The sequence below is a fragment of the Bombina bombina genome, chromosome 7, assembly GCF_027579735.1.
Source record: "Bombina bombina isolate aBomBom1 chromosome 7, aBomBom1.pri, whole genome shotgun sequence".
In the NCBI taxonomy this organism is placed as follows: domain Eukaryota; kingdom Metazoa; phylum Chordata; class Amphibia; order Anura; family Bombinatoridae; genus Bombina; species Bombina bombina.
Window position 1 is genome coordinate 413,415,216 of NC_069505.1, and position 14,603 is coordinate 413,429,818.

Here is a 14,603-nt window from a genome sequence, read left to right on the forward strand (position 1 = left end):
ATAGTGTACAACTTTAAGGCAACAATTAAAGCTAATGAGATTTAGGCAGTAGTTAGGTATTGAGAGTGAATAATTAAGAATATAGGTAGAATAGAGCGTTTAAATATGAAGGAAACCTAACTAAGATTCTGAGGCATGTCAGGAGTTATTACTGAACAATCGTAAGTTACTGCGGTATGAGTATGAAGGAAGCGCTTTTGAGACTTACTAGTAGTAGTAATGGGTGAGGTCTGTCCGGACAGAGTGGAGTTCCCCTGCAGAGTTTGGGGAAATTGCAGCGTGTGCGATGGCGTGTGACGTCACCGCTTGCCGGTTCCGGTCCTGTGTTTGGTAGAGAGGTGAGCAGCGTCTGTCTCAAAGGTTGCAAGGAGGTTAGAGGCTGAGAAGCTGGATTCAACAATCAAGCAATTTGGTATGAGTAGGAGGGAAATTTAAACTGATTGTTGGGGAGGAGTTATGTAAGTGTGAAAAGACACAGCTATACAAAGGATAAGGCAAAGAACTTAGGCAGTTATGACAGGACCCCCCCCCAAAGATCAACTCCGGGGATCGAGTCCAGGACGATCAGGATAACGTTCATGGAACCTGGCCACCAATCGGGGGGCAGAGAGATTGGAAGCCGGTTCCCAGGAGTCCTCCGAATCAGGGTAGCCCTTCCAATGGACCAGATACTGAAGCTGCCCACGAAAACGTCGGGAGTCCAAGACATCTTGTACCTCATACTCCAGGGTGGCATCCGGTAGATGAGGAAGTAGAGGAATAGAAGGATCATGGTGACGAAGTTGTCTATAAGGCTTGAGGAGAGACACATGAAAGGTAGGATGGGATTTCAGATTTGCTGGTAATGCGAGGGTAACAGCGTTCATATTCACAATTTTTATGATGGGAAATGGTCCAATGAAGCTGGAAGATAATTTCCTGGAAGGAAGGGGTAAATGTAGATTACGTGTTGATAACCAAACATAGTCACCTACTCTATATTTAGGCGAGGAAATCCTTTTTTTATCAAAATGGAATTTATAGCGATCCTTGGCGATGCGAATATTTTCAGCAGTTAGTGAAAAAGATTCACTAATAGTGTTGATGAGGTCATTCACAACAGGACAGCTGTTGCTGTCCATAGAATGCCATTCAAAAGAAGGATGGAAACCATAATTAATGAAGAACGGTGTGAACTTTGTAGAGGAATGGATGGAATTGTTGAAGGCGAATTCTGCGTATGGTAGTAGTTGCGTCCAGGTATCTTGTTTAGCTGAAATGAAACATCTCAAATATTGTTCAATGCACTGGTTTGTCCTTTCAGTCTGGCCATTAGTTTGGGGATGGAAAGAGGTACTGAGACGTCTAGAAATACCCAATGAGTGACAAAGTTGTTTCCAGAATTGGCTGGTGAATTGAGTTCCCCTATCTGAGGTGATACTATTCGGGAGTCCGTGATACTTGAATATATGATGTATCATTAAGGAAATGGTTTCAGAAGAAGTTGGGAGCTTATGGTAGGGCACGAAATGTGCCATTTTACTAAATAGGTCTACGACTACTAATATGGTGTTATTCCCTTCAGAAATAGGTAGGTCGACTATGTAGTCGATTGCTATGTCCTTCCAAGGACGGTCAGGAGTCGGTAATGGGATCAATTTCCCGTAAGGGGGAGTCCTCCCTTTTTTTGTAGTTTCGCAGATTAAGCAGGTTTTAACGTAATCCTCAACATCAGTGAGGCAGGTAGGCCACCAAAAGAATCTGGAGACTAATTCTTGAGTTTTCTTTATGCCCATGTGTCCAGCAGATGGAGAATCATGTAAAGTTTTTAAGACTGTTGCTCTGAGACTGTTGGGTACATAAATTTGTTGTTGATAATAATACAACCCATCCGAGTGTAAATCCAAGACCTGTAATGGTTTATTTGAGTCAGCCTGTTGTGCTGATTTGAACTGAATGTTTTGTTCTGTAGTTAAAGCTAAGAATCTGTCAAGAGGAATTAGAGGTGAAAGGTTTGGATGTGTCACTTGGTCCACCAAGTGTCTTGAAAGGGCATCAGCCTTCTTGTTCTTGTTTGCAGGACGGTAGGTGATAAGATAATTAAATCTAGCCAAGAATAGGTTCCATCGGACCTGTCGTGCGCTGAGAGTCCTATTAGATTGTAGGTATTCTAGATTTTTGTGATCCGTGTAAATCAAGATTGGAAGAAGGGTCCCTTCTAGAAGGTGTCTCCATTGTTCCAATGATGTTTTGATTGCTAACAGTTCTTTATCACCTATTGGGTAGTTTATTTCAGCTGAATTAAGAATTCGTGAATAGAAGGCAACAGGATGCAGAGGATCTTTTGGAGTCTGCCTCTGTGAGAGGATTGCTCCTAAAGCATAATTAGATGCATCCACCTCCAAGATGTACTGCAACTCAGAATTAGGGAATTGGAGGATAGGGGCCGTAGTGAAAGCTTTTTTTAAGAAGTTGAATATTTCTTCTAAATCATCGTTCCATATGAAGTGTGTGTCAGATTTGGTCAAGTTAGTTAATGGTCTAGTCAAGTCAGCAAAATTTTTAATAAACTTTCTGTAGAAATTGGCGAAACCCATGAACCTTTGTATATCCTTTTTACTTTTTGGGGAAGGCCAATTTTGAATTACCGATATCTTATCATTATCCATCTGGATACCTTGGGGTGATACAATATAACCTAGGAATTTAATTTCTTTGGAGTGAAATAGGCATTTTTCTAGTTTAACATAAAGAGAATTCTCTCGTAACCGTGTTAATACTAGGGTGACATGTTTGATGTGTTCAGTAAGTGAGGTAGAGAATATGAGTATGTCATCCAAATATATTACCATAAATAAATCCAAAAAATCCTTGAAAATATCATTTATGAAGTACTGAAAGGTAGCCGGGGCATTACAGAGGCCAAATGGCATCACAGTATATTCAAAAAGGCCGTAACGTGTACGGAATGCTGTAAGCCATTCATGACCCTCCTTTATTCGTACCAAGTTGTAAGCCCCTCTTAGATCTAATTTAGTGTATATAGTAGCATTTTGTAATCTATCAAGGAGTTGAGGAATTAAAGGCAGTGGATAGCGGTTTTTTATCGTACGCTTGTTTAACTCTCTGTAATCAATAATGGGTCTTAGGGATTGATCTTTATTTTTAACAAAAAAGATACCAGCCCCAGCTGGGGAGGTGGAAGGACGTATAAAGCCTTTCTTCAAATTATCTGCCAAATAAGTTTTTAGATGTTGTAACTCAGGATCAGAGAGGGGAAATATATGGCCGTAAGGTATATCAACTCCTGGTAGGAGATCTATAGGGCAGTCATAAACCCTATGAGGGGGTAGATTCTCTGATTCTTTTTTGTCAAAGACATCAGCGAATGTTATGTATTCCTTGGGGATTTGTAAAGGAACATCAAGTAAAATTTGTTCATGATGGAGACACAAATTTTTACAATAAGGAGAATCAAAGATGACATGTGAAGTTGACCATTGTATAGTGGGATCGTGTTGTTTAAACCAACTGATACCAAGTATAATGGGATATAGAGGTGAGGGTATAACATCAAAAGTAAGAAACTCTGTGTGTTGGTCATGTGTGGTAAGCCTTAAAGGTATGGTGTGGTATAAGATGGGTCCTGATGTAATTTCATTACCATCAATAAAACGAAGTACACTAGGCACCATTTTCTTAACTAGTGGAATTTTATTTACAGTAGTGAATTGGTAATCTATATAATTGTGGCTGGCACCAGAGTCAAGGATTGCTTGTGAGTTGAGTCTTTGCTGATCCCACTGTAATAAGATAGGAAGGGAGCAATGATTAGATTGTGTTTGTTTAGCAGATAAACATATACTTGTGGTGTTCATCTTACCCTTCCTACGCTGTAATTGAGAGCAGTCCTTTACAGAGTGATCGATCCCTCCACAATACATACAGAGATCTAAAGCTTTTCTTCTTAATTTTTCCTGTAGAGTTAATGGACCTCTGATGAACCCGAGTTCCATAGGGATTTCAGAGGCTTTTGTAGTTGTCTTAGGTGGATGCAGAGTAGTAACTGTTTGTTTAGTGGATGTTTCTAAGTGTGACTTTTCTGAGCGTCTCTCTCTGATGCGTCTGTCTAATGTGATGCTAGCATCTATTAGGAGTTCTAAAGTCTCTGGGAGGGGTTGTCTTGCTAGCTCATCCTTGAGAGTATCTGAGAGGCCTAGGCGGAATTGATTGCGCAAGGAAAGGTCATTCCACTGTGTATCAGGGGACCATTTCTTAAACTCTGCGATGTAGTCCTCCACAGGCCTTTTATGTTGTCTCAGAGACCTCATTGCTGTCTCAGCAGACAGCTGTTTGTAGGGATCATCATAAAGCTGTCCCATTGCTTTAAAAAACTGATCAAATGAGTACAGCAATGGGTCATTGGTTTCAAAAAACAAATTTGCCCATATACGTGGTTCGCCACGCAGATAGGAGATTGTGGTGAGAACCTTCAAATGATCATTGAAGTATGTTTTGGGTTTTAATTGAAAATATAAGGAACATGAGTTTTTGAATTCCCTAAATTCTGAACGAATACCACTAAATGTTTGTGGGGGATTAGGTTGGGGTTCACTAGAACTAATACGTGTAGTGAGGGTATCAATTTTTTCATTGATGTATTGCTTTAGGGCAGAGTTTTCTAATTGTAGTGTATTTAACCCTGTTGTAAGGTTATCTACAGTTTGAGTTAATTTCTCTACATGAGATAATAAGGCTGCTGGGTCCATAGTATAGGCTTGATTGTTATTGTCAGCCTGTGGAAGATAATCTCACCCCTGTAAAGGAGAGAGGGAATTTTTAGGACCACAACTGCAGGCTTAGGAGTGTAGTGAAAGTATCAGTGATTCTGTGTAGGTGAGGGAAGGCAGCAAGGTTCAGAATCAATAGATACAGTTCACTTTTAATATAAGGATAGGTGTGACAATGGCTGAGACCTCAGAGCCTTAAGCCCCACTCAGTATTGTCAAACTGGTTCCCACATATAAGAACATGCAATTGCAAGTTAAAGTTTTAGACAGACCATATCTAATCTTTATTGGCAGCAGACATAGTGTACAACTTTAAGGCAACAATTAAAGCTAATGAGATTTAGGCAGTAGTTAGGTATTGAGAGTGAATAATTAAGAATATAGGTAGAATAGAGCGTTTAAATATGAAGGAAACCTAACTAAGATTCTGAGGCATGTCAGGAGTTATTACTGAACAATCGTAAGTTACTGCGGTATGAGTATGAAGGAAGCGCTTTTGAGACTTACTAGTAGTAGTAATGGGTGAGGTCTGTCCGGACAGAGTGGAGTTCCCCTGCAGAGTTTGGGGAAATTGCAGCGTGTGCGATGGCGTGTGACGTCACCGCTTGCCGGTTCCGGTCCTGTGTTTGGTAGAGAGGTGAGCAGCGTCTGTCTCAAAGGTTGCAAGGAGGTTAGAGGGTGAGAAGCTGGATTCAACAATCAAGCAATTTGGTATGAGTAGGAGGGAAATTTAAACTGCTTGTTGGGGAGGAGTTATGTAAGTGTGAAAAGACACAGCTATACAAAGGATAAGGCAAAGAACTTAGGCAGTTATGACATAAATAAACCTAACACTAAGCCCCTGAAGATCTTCCTACCTTGTCTTCACCTCACCGGGTTCAACGATCTGTCCAGAAGAGCTCCTCCGATGTCCTGATCCAAGCCCAAGCGGGGGGCTGAAGAGGTCCATGATCCGGCTGAAGTCTTCATCCAAGCGGGAGCTGAAGAGGTCCATGATCTGGATGAAGTCTTCATCCAAGCGGGAGCTGAAGAGGTCCATGATCCGGATGAAGTCTTCTATCAACGGCATCTTCAATCTTCTTTCTTCCGGATCCATCTTGCAGACCTCCGACGCGGAACATCCTGCTGGCCCGACGGACTAACGACGAATGACGGTTCCTTTAAGGGACGTCATCCAAGATGGCGTCCCTCGAATTCCGATTGGCTGATAGGATTCTATCAGCCAATCGGAATTAAGGTAGGAATATTCTGATTGGCTGATGGAATCAGCCAATCAGAATCAAGTTCAATCCGATTGGCTGATCCAATCAGCCAATCAGATTGAGCTTGCATTCTATTGGCTGATCGGAACAGCCAATAGATTGCGAGCTCAATCTGATTGGCTGATTGAATCAGCCAATCGGATTGAACTTGAATCTGATTGGCTGATTCCATCAGCCAATCAGAATTTTCGTACCTTAATTCCGATTGGCTGATAGAATCCTATCAGCCAATCGGAATTCGAGGGACGCCATCTTGGATGACGTCCCTTAAAGGAACCGTCATTCGTCGTTAGTCCGTCGGGCCAGCAGGATGTTCCGCGTCGGAGGTCTGCAAGATGGATCCGGAAGAAAGAAGATTGAAGATGCCGTTGATAGAAGACTTCATCCGGATCATGGACCTCTTCAGCTCCCGCTTGGATGAAGACTTCATCCGGATCATGGACCTCTTCAGCTCCCGCTTGGATGAAGACTTCAGCCGGATCATGGACCTCTTCAGCCCCCCGCTTGGGCTTGGATCAGGACATCGGAGGAGCTCTTCTGGACAGATCGTTGAACCCGGTGAGGTGAAGACAAGGTAGGAAGATCTTCAGGGGCTTAGTGTTAGGTTTATTTAAGGGGGGTTTGGGTTAGATTAGGGGTATGTGGGTGGTGGGTTGTAATGTTAGGGGGCTTGGGTATTGTATTTTTTTTTTTACAGGCAAAAGAGCTGAATTCTTTGGGGCATGCCCCGCAAAGGGCCCTGTTCAGGGCTGGTAAGGTGAAAGAGCTTTGAACTTTAGTTATTTAGAATAGGGTAGGGCATTTTTTTATTTTGGGGGGCTTTGTTATTTTATTAGGGGGCTTAGAGTAGGTGTAATTAGTTTAAAATTGTTGTAATATTTTTCTTATGTTTGTAAATATTTTTTTATTTTTTGTAACTTAGTTCTTTTTTATTTTTTGTACTTTAGCAAGTTTATTTAATTGTATTTATTTGTAGGAATTGTATTTAATTAATTTATTGATAGTGTAGTGTTAGGTTAATTGTAGGTAATTGTAGGTAGTTTATTTAATTAATTTATTGATAGTATAGTGTTAGGTTTAATTGTAACTTAGGTTAGGATTTCTTTTACAGGTAAATTTGTAATTATTTTAACTATTTTAGCTATTGTACCTGGTTAAAATAAATACAAAGTTACCTGTAAAATAAATATTAATCCTAAAATAGCTATAATATAATTATAATTTATATTGTAGCTATATTAGGATTTATTTTACAGGTAAGTATTTAGCTTTAATTAGGAATAATTTATTTAATAAGAGTTAATTAATTTCGTTAGATTAAAATTATATTTAACTTAGGGGGGTGTTAGTGTTAGGGTTAGACTTAGCTTTAGGGGTTAATACATTTATTAGAATAGCGGTGAGCTCCGGTCGGCAGATTAGGGGTTAATAATTGAAGTTAGGTGTCGGCGATGTTAGGGAGGGCAGATTAGGGGTTAATACTATTTATTATAGGGTTAGTGAGGCGGATTAGGGGTTAATAACTTTATTATAGTAGCGCTCAGGTCCGGTCGGCAGATTAGGGGTTAATAAGTGTGGAGGCGACGTTGTGTGGGGCAGATTAGGGGTTAATAAATATAATATAGGGGTCGGCGATGTTAGGGCAGCAGATTAGGGGTACATAAGGATAATGTAAGTAGCGGCGGTTTACGGAGCGGCAGATTAGGGGTTAATAATAATATGCAGGGGTCAGCGATAGTGGGGGCGGCAGATTAGGGGTTAATAAGTGTAAGGTTAGGGGTGTTTAGACTCGGGGTACATGTTAAAGTGTTAGGTGCAGACGTAGGAAGTGTTTCCCCATAGCAAACAATGGGGCTGCGTTAGGAGCTTAACGCGGCTTTTTTGCAGGTGTTAGGTTTTTTTTCAGCTCAAACAGCCCCATTGTTTCCTATGGGAGAATCGTGCACGAGCACGTTTTTGAGGCTGGCCGCTTGCGTAAGCAACTCTGGTATCGAGAGTTGAAGCTGCGTTAAAAATGCTCTACGCTACTTTTTTGGAGCCTAACGCAGCGATTCTGTGGACTCTCAATACCAGAGTTATTTTTATGGTGCGGCCAGAAAAAAGCCGGCGTTAGTTTTTCGGGTCGTTACCGACAAAACTCCAAATCTAGCCGAGAGTTTTTTAATTTTTGTAATTTAATGTTAGGATTTTTTATTTTAATTGTAATTTAGTAGTAATTGGGGTTAATTTAGGGGGTGTTAGGTTAGGGGGCTTAGTAATTAAAATACAGCTAGATTATGAGTTTTGAGCACTATAGGGAAATTAACGACCGCCACAAAAGCGGCGTTAATCCACCTCCCTATATCACTGCTATTACAAGTTTGTAAAAAGCAGGCCTGTGCGGGCAATATGGTGGCGTTGAGCTCCACACCGCACCGAAATACAAGCGCTGTTTTGACATGCTCATGGGGAAAGCCGGCAAAAAAGAAACATAACACCTGCGATCGCGGAAACAAAAGCTCCGTAACGCAGTCCCATTGATGTCTATAGGGAAAGAAAAAGTTATGTTTAAACCTAACATGCTAACATAAAAACCACGTCTAAACACCCCTAATCTGCTGCCCCTAACATCGCCGCCGACCTATATTACAGTTATTAACCCCTAATCTGCTGCCCCTAACATCGCTGCCAGCTACATTACAGTTATTAACCCCTAATCTGCCGCCCCTAACATCGTCGCCACCTACATTGCAGTTATTAACCCCTAATCTGCTGCCCCCAATGTCGCCGCCACTATACTAAAGTTATTAACCCCTAAACCTCTGGCCCCCCATATCACTAACACTATATAAATATATTAACCCCTAAACCTAACCCTAACGTAACCCTAAGCATAAGTCTAACCCTAACACCCCCTAACTTAAATATAATTAAAATAAATCTAAATAAACCTTACAATTATTACCTAAATAATACCTTTTTTAAAACTAAATACATACTTATCTGTAAAAAAAACCTAAGCTAGCTACAAAATAACTAATATTGTAGCTATCTTAGGTTTTATTTTTATTTCACAGGTAATTTTGTATTTATTTTAAATAGGTAAACTAGTTAGTAAATAGTTATTAACTATTTACTAACTACCTAGTTAAAATAAATACAAATTTACCTGTAAAATAAAATCTAACCTGAGTTACAATAAAACCTAACATTACAATCAAATCAAATAAATTAAATTAAATTAATCAAATACAATTATCTAAATTACAAAAACCCCCCACTAAATTACACAAAATAAGAAATGAAGGCCCAGATTACGAGTTTTGCGTTAGAGGCTATGCGGTGCTAACGAGCAGTTTTCTCTCACCGCTCACTTACCTGCAGCGCTGGTATTACGAGTTTTCAGAAACCCGTTGTTAAAAGACTAGAAGTGAGCGTTGAGCAAAATTTAGCTCATTACCGCACTCCAATAACAGCGCTGCTTAAGTCAGCGGTGAGCTAGTCGTCATACGTGCTCGTGCACGATTTCCCCATAGGAATCAATGGGGAGAGCCGGCTGAAAAAGTCTAACACCTGCAAAAAAGCAGCGTAAAACTCCTTAACGCAGCCCCATTGATTCCTAGGGGGAAATAAAATTTATGTTTACACCCTACACCCTAACATGAACCCCGAGTCTAAACACCCCTAATCTTACACTTATTAACCACTAATCTGCCGCCCCTGACATCGCCGACACCTAAATTATAATTATTAACCCCTAATCTGCCACTTAGGACACCTCCGCCACCTACATTATTAAGAAATTCCAGCTGCTGGAATTTCTTTGTACCTGTTATATTGGAGTCTTTGAGCAGTGGCTCCTCCAGCTTTGCACACTAAATTTAAACCACTGGTGCTTGAGTCACTTTGACATTGTGGCCACCTACATTATTCTTATGAACCCCTAATCTGCCGTCCCAATGTTGCCACAACCTACCTACACTTATTAACCCCTAATCTGCCGCCCCAACGTCGCCACCACTATAATAAACATATTAACCCCTAAACCGCCACACTCCCACCTCGCAAGCATTAGTTAAATATTATTAACCCCTAATCTGCCGGCCCTAACATCGCCGCCACCTACCTACATTTATTAACCCCTAATCTGCCGCCCCCAATGTCGCCACCACTATATTAAAGTTATTAATCCCTAAACCTAACACCCCCTAACTTAAATATAATTTAAATAAATCTAAATAAATATTACTATCATTAACTACATTATTCCTATTTAAAACTAAATACTTACCTGTAAAATAAACCCTAAGATAGCTACAATATAACTAATAGTTACATTGTAGCTATTTTAGGATTTATTTTTATTTTACAGGCAAGTTTGTATTTATTTTAACTAGGTAGAATAGTTATTAAATAGTTATTAACTATTTAATAACTACCTAGTTAAAATAAAGACAAATTTTACATGTAAACTAAAACCTAACCTAAGTTACACTAACACCTAACACTACACTATAATTAAATAAATTAACTAGATTAAATACAATTACCTAAATTAAATTAAATTAGCTAAAGTACAAAAACAAACAAACACTAAATTACAGAAAACAATAAGCAAATTACAGAAATTTAAACTAATTACACCTAATCTAATAGCCCTATTAAAATAAAAAAGCCCCCCCAAAATAAAAAAAAACCCTAGCCTAAACTAAACTACCAATAGCCCTTAAAAGTGCCTTTTGCGGGGCATTGCCCCAAAGTAATCAGCTCTTTTACCTGTAAAAAGAAATACAAACAACCCCCCCAACAGTAAAACCCACCACCCACACAACCAACCCCCAAATAAAATACTAGCTAAAAAAACCTAAGCTCCCCATTGCCCTGAAAAGGGCATTTGGATGGGCATTGCCCTTAAAAGGGCAGTTAGCTCTTTTGCAAGCCCAAACCCCTAATCTAAAAAACAAACCCACACAATACAGCCTTAAAAAAACCTAACACTAACCCCCTGAAGATCGACTTACCGGGAGACGTCTTCATCCAAGCTGGGCGAAGTGGTCCTCTAGACGGGCTGAAGTCTTCATCCAAGCCGGGCAGAAGTGGTCCTCCAGACAGGCAGAAGTCTTCATCCATAATAATAATAACTAGTATTTATATAGCGCCTTTCTCCCAGTGGGACTCAAAGTGCTTTTTCAGAGCTCGCTCTTGGAATTAACCAAATCGGCAGATGAATAGTAATAGTTGTTATTATTATTACCCAATTTAATGGTACTCATTTTATCGACCTCAGAAGGATGAAGGGCTGAGTCGGCCCTGCCGGGATTTGAACCTGTGACCTTGGATCTTTTAAACAGGCTTTCTTTGTAGTGAGGGCATTTACCAACTGAGCTACTTCACCGGCCTACAGACAGCATCTTCTATCTTCATACATCCGGCGCGGAGCGGCTCCATCTTCAAGCCATCCGACGCGAAGCATCCTCTTCTTCTGACGACTAAAACAGAATGAAGGTACCTTTAAGTGACATCATCCAAGATGGCATCCCTTAGATTCCGATTGGCTGATAGAATTCTATCAGCCAATCGGAATTAAGGTAGAAAAAATCCTATTGGCTGATGCAATCAGCCAATAGGATTGAAGTTCAATCCTATTGGCTGATCCAATCAGCCAATAGGATTGAGCTCACATTCTATTGGCTGTTTTATTGGCTGTTCCCAGACGTTAGTCACCAAGATCTGAGGGCCTCTTATGGAACATTCTTTGGGCAGGAGGTACATGGGCTTAAGGATACCCAGAGACTGCATGGAAATGTGGAATTTTATATGCTGGACACCCCATGTACTTTCATAACTCTGTCTTATGTCCACATCACCCTGTATCCATAAATACAGGATGGGTACAGGGTGTGAGTGCCCCTTGTGGGAGCAATTGTGACTCTATAAACCAAGGGGGCATAAAGGACTTAATAGATAATAAGAGCTGTTTTTAAATATTAAGATGTATCTTATTTACGTTTCAGATCTGATTGTGTTTCAGGAATCTGTCTGGGTAAACTGATTGTGTTCCTGTGTGATTATGTTAACTAGACTGCCCAAAATAATATTGTCTGAGTAAACTTTCCTCCCCAGTTATTTAACTTGATATGTTAATCTGTTTTACCTGTGAATAGACAATTGTTAGAGGTTTGATGTATTGTTCATATGTTTGCTTTACTGTTTAAACCAATTCGCTCTGTAACCTGAAGCTCTGTGACTTTGGAATGGCAGGGTGTATAAATATGTGTGCTGCTTTTAAATAAAGTGTTCATTTTGTGTTGCCTCAGTTCTTTTCCCCTCCATAACTTTAGACTGCGGTCAAAGGGAGATACCAGAAGCTATTGCTCTGAATAAAGGGATGTCCAGGACAAGGGAAGTGTTCTGACGGAGGTACTCATTTGGGGTACCAGGTGGTCCGTCACATTTGGTGGCAAGCGCTGGGATTGATTTCTTGTCCTGCTGACAGAGGAGGAGCGGCACTGTCACCCACAGCTATGGAAGTGGAGCTCCTATGGTGAATGCAGCAAGTGCTGACCCACCTTGATGAACCTGTTTCTGCACAGGACAAGCTGGGTTGGAGGGATGTGCTGCCTAGCTATCAGTCCATAAGCAGTACTACAAAGATGCGCCAATGGCAGCTAGTGAAGGATCGCAGCCAGACAATTATAGATGATGCAGAGGAAAAATTTTCACAGCAGAGTGCGGAGAAGGTTGTCAATCTACGGAGCCAACCCATCCGAAGCAGTAATGTGGGTAACGAATGCTGAGGTGATGAAGCAGATCATCAGGTATCGCAATATTCGGACAGCTGAGATGCTGGGATCAGATACCTCTAAATGGGAAGTTCCGATATGGGACTTCGAGCAGCAGGTCAATGTCGCCCTTGCTGTTTTAGGAGGGCCAGATCCAGAGGAGATGTGCCTGGATTGGAGAGACCTGATTCAGCTAGAGATGTGGGGAGATGCACTGGAGAATTGGTATGGTTGCAGAGGCAAAGTCCTGCCCTCCCCAGAACAGCGCTTCGGGGACCAGGTGAACTTGCGGCTCTACTTACTGAGAGGGTCACCCACAGGTGAGGGGATAGCCAAACTGAAGTGTCTGGTGCAAAGAGAGGTCGAGCTCGAGAATCGGTACAGAGCGTTGTATTGGTTTGCAGACAGGTGGCAGTCGGGGGCAGAAACGCAGTATTCCCCGGAAGGTGTTGACTTTGGTGGCCCCGGCTTTTTATGGGAAGCATTTGAGGAGAAAGTTGACTTTGGCAGTCCCGAGGGATATCGATTCTGGGACATTCAAAGCAAGAGGCAGGAGCTGTTACAGCCATTGGAAGCACTTGCCTTAGAGCCTGACCTGACATGGCTTATCTATCAGGAATGGTACCTTGAGGTGGATTACCTAGAACTGCTGGAAAGTGGTCCTTTACTTACTTTAGAGGCAGCGGCTCTAGTGGACTTCATATCCACATATGTTGGTCCGGGAGGTGTGGATGAGACAGTGGTCTCCACACGTGGAGTGCAGGGATACGGGAAAGTCGGCCCAGATCCCCAAACCCCTGGCATGGGGACTCTAGTCACCCTGTTATATCCCCAGCTGGACCCAGAGACGAGATTGTGGATCTAATTGACTTTTCCTCTTAGGTGTCAGATGTGGATTACCCAACAGAAGAGCAGTGTCAGAGTGCCAGGAATCAGACTGAGACGAGAAGTGCAAAAATAATCTCACCTTTATTAATAGCAAAAAATAATAAAAAGTCCACAAGTCAAATAACAAGCCAGAAATCAAAACCAGAGCTTGTAGTCAGATGAGACGAGTCAGGAGCCAAAGCGAGTAGTCAGACGAGCCGGAATCAGGAACAAGGAGAACAGCAGAGTCAGGAACAAGCCAGAGATCAGGAACCAGGAGGGACGTCAGACAGCCAGGTAATACACAGGAGCTCTCACCAACAGGTCTGAGATAACGCAAGGGCAAAGCATATTGAACAGAGGCCCTTTAAATAATAAGTGATGACATCACAAATCTGAGAACGCATCCTGTCTCACACGGATGATGTACACCAATCTGGCCATAAAAGGAAGTGCAGGAAATGAGTAGCATCACACAGTATGCACCGGAGTCAGCAAGAGAGGTGAGTAAAATGGCTGCAAGCCGCACATGGCAAACAAAACAGGGAAAAAACCCTGACAGTACCCTCCCCTCAATGACCCCTCCCCCACGGGAGGACAAAAGGCTTATTGGGGAAACGGGCATGGAAGGCACGGAGGAGGGCGGGAGCATGAACAACAGAGGAGGGAACCCATGAATGCTCCTCAGGACCGTAGCCCCTCTAGTGAACCAAATACTGTACGCGGCCCCTGAACATACGAGAGTCAATAATGCTGCTGACCTCATACTCCTCATGGTTGTCAACAAAGATATGACGGGGTCGAGGCAACACAGTGGTAAACTGATTACAAACCAATGGTTTCAAGAGGGAGAAATGAAAAACAGTGGAGATATGCATTGCAGGAGGAAGGTCAAGAGCATAGGCCACAGGATTGACCCGTAGGAGTACTCGAAAAGGACCAAC

General features: G+C 41.7%; 1 long non-coding RNA gene across 1 annotated transcript; it reads right to left on the reverse strand.

The window, feature by feature from the left end:
- Window positions 1–3,673: 3,673 nt before the first annotated feature.
- Window positions 3,674–4,100, reverse strand: LOC128635956 (uncharacterized). The gene is made up of 2 exons (XR_008398634.1): window positions 3,863–4,100; window positions 3,674–3,782 (listed from the first exon to the last, which is right to left on the reverse strand). It is a non-coding gene; the product is annotated as an uncharacterized LOC128635956 (long non-coding RNA).
- Window positions 4,101–14,603: the final 10,503 nt, after the last annotated feature.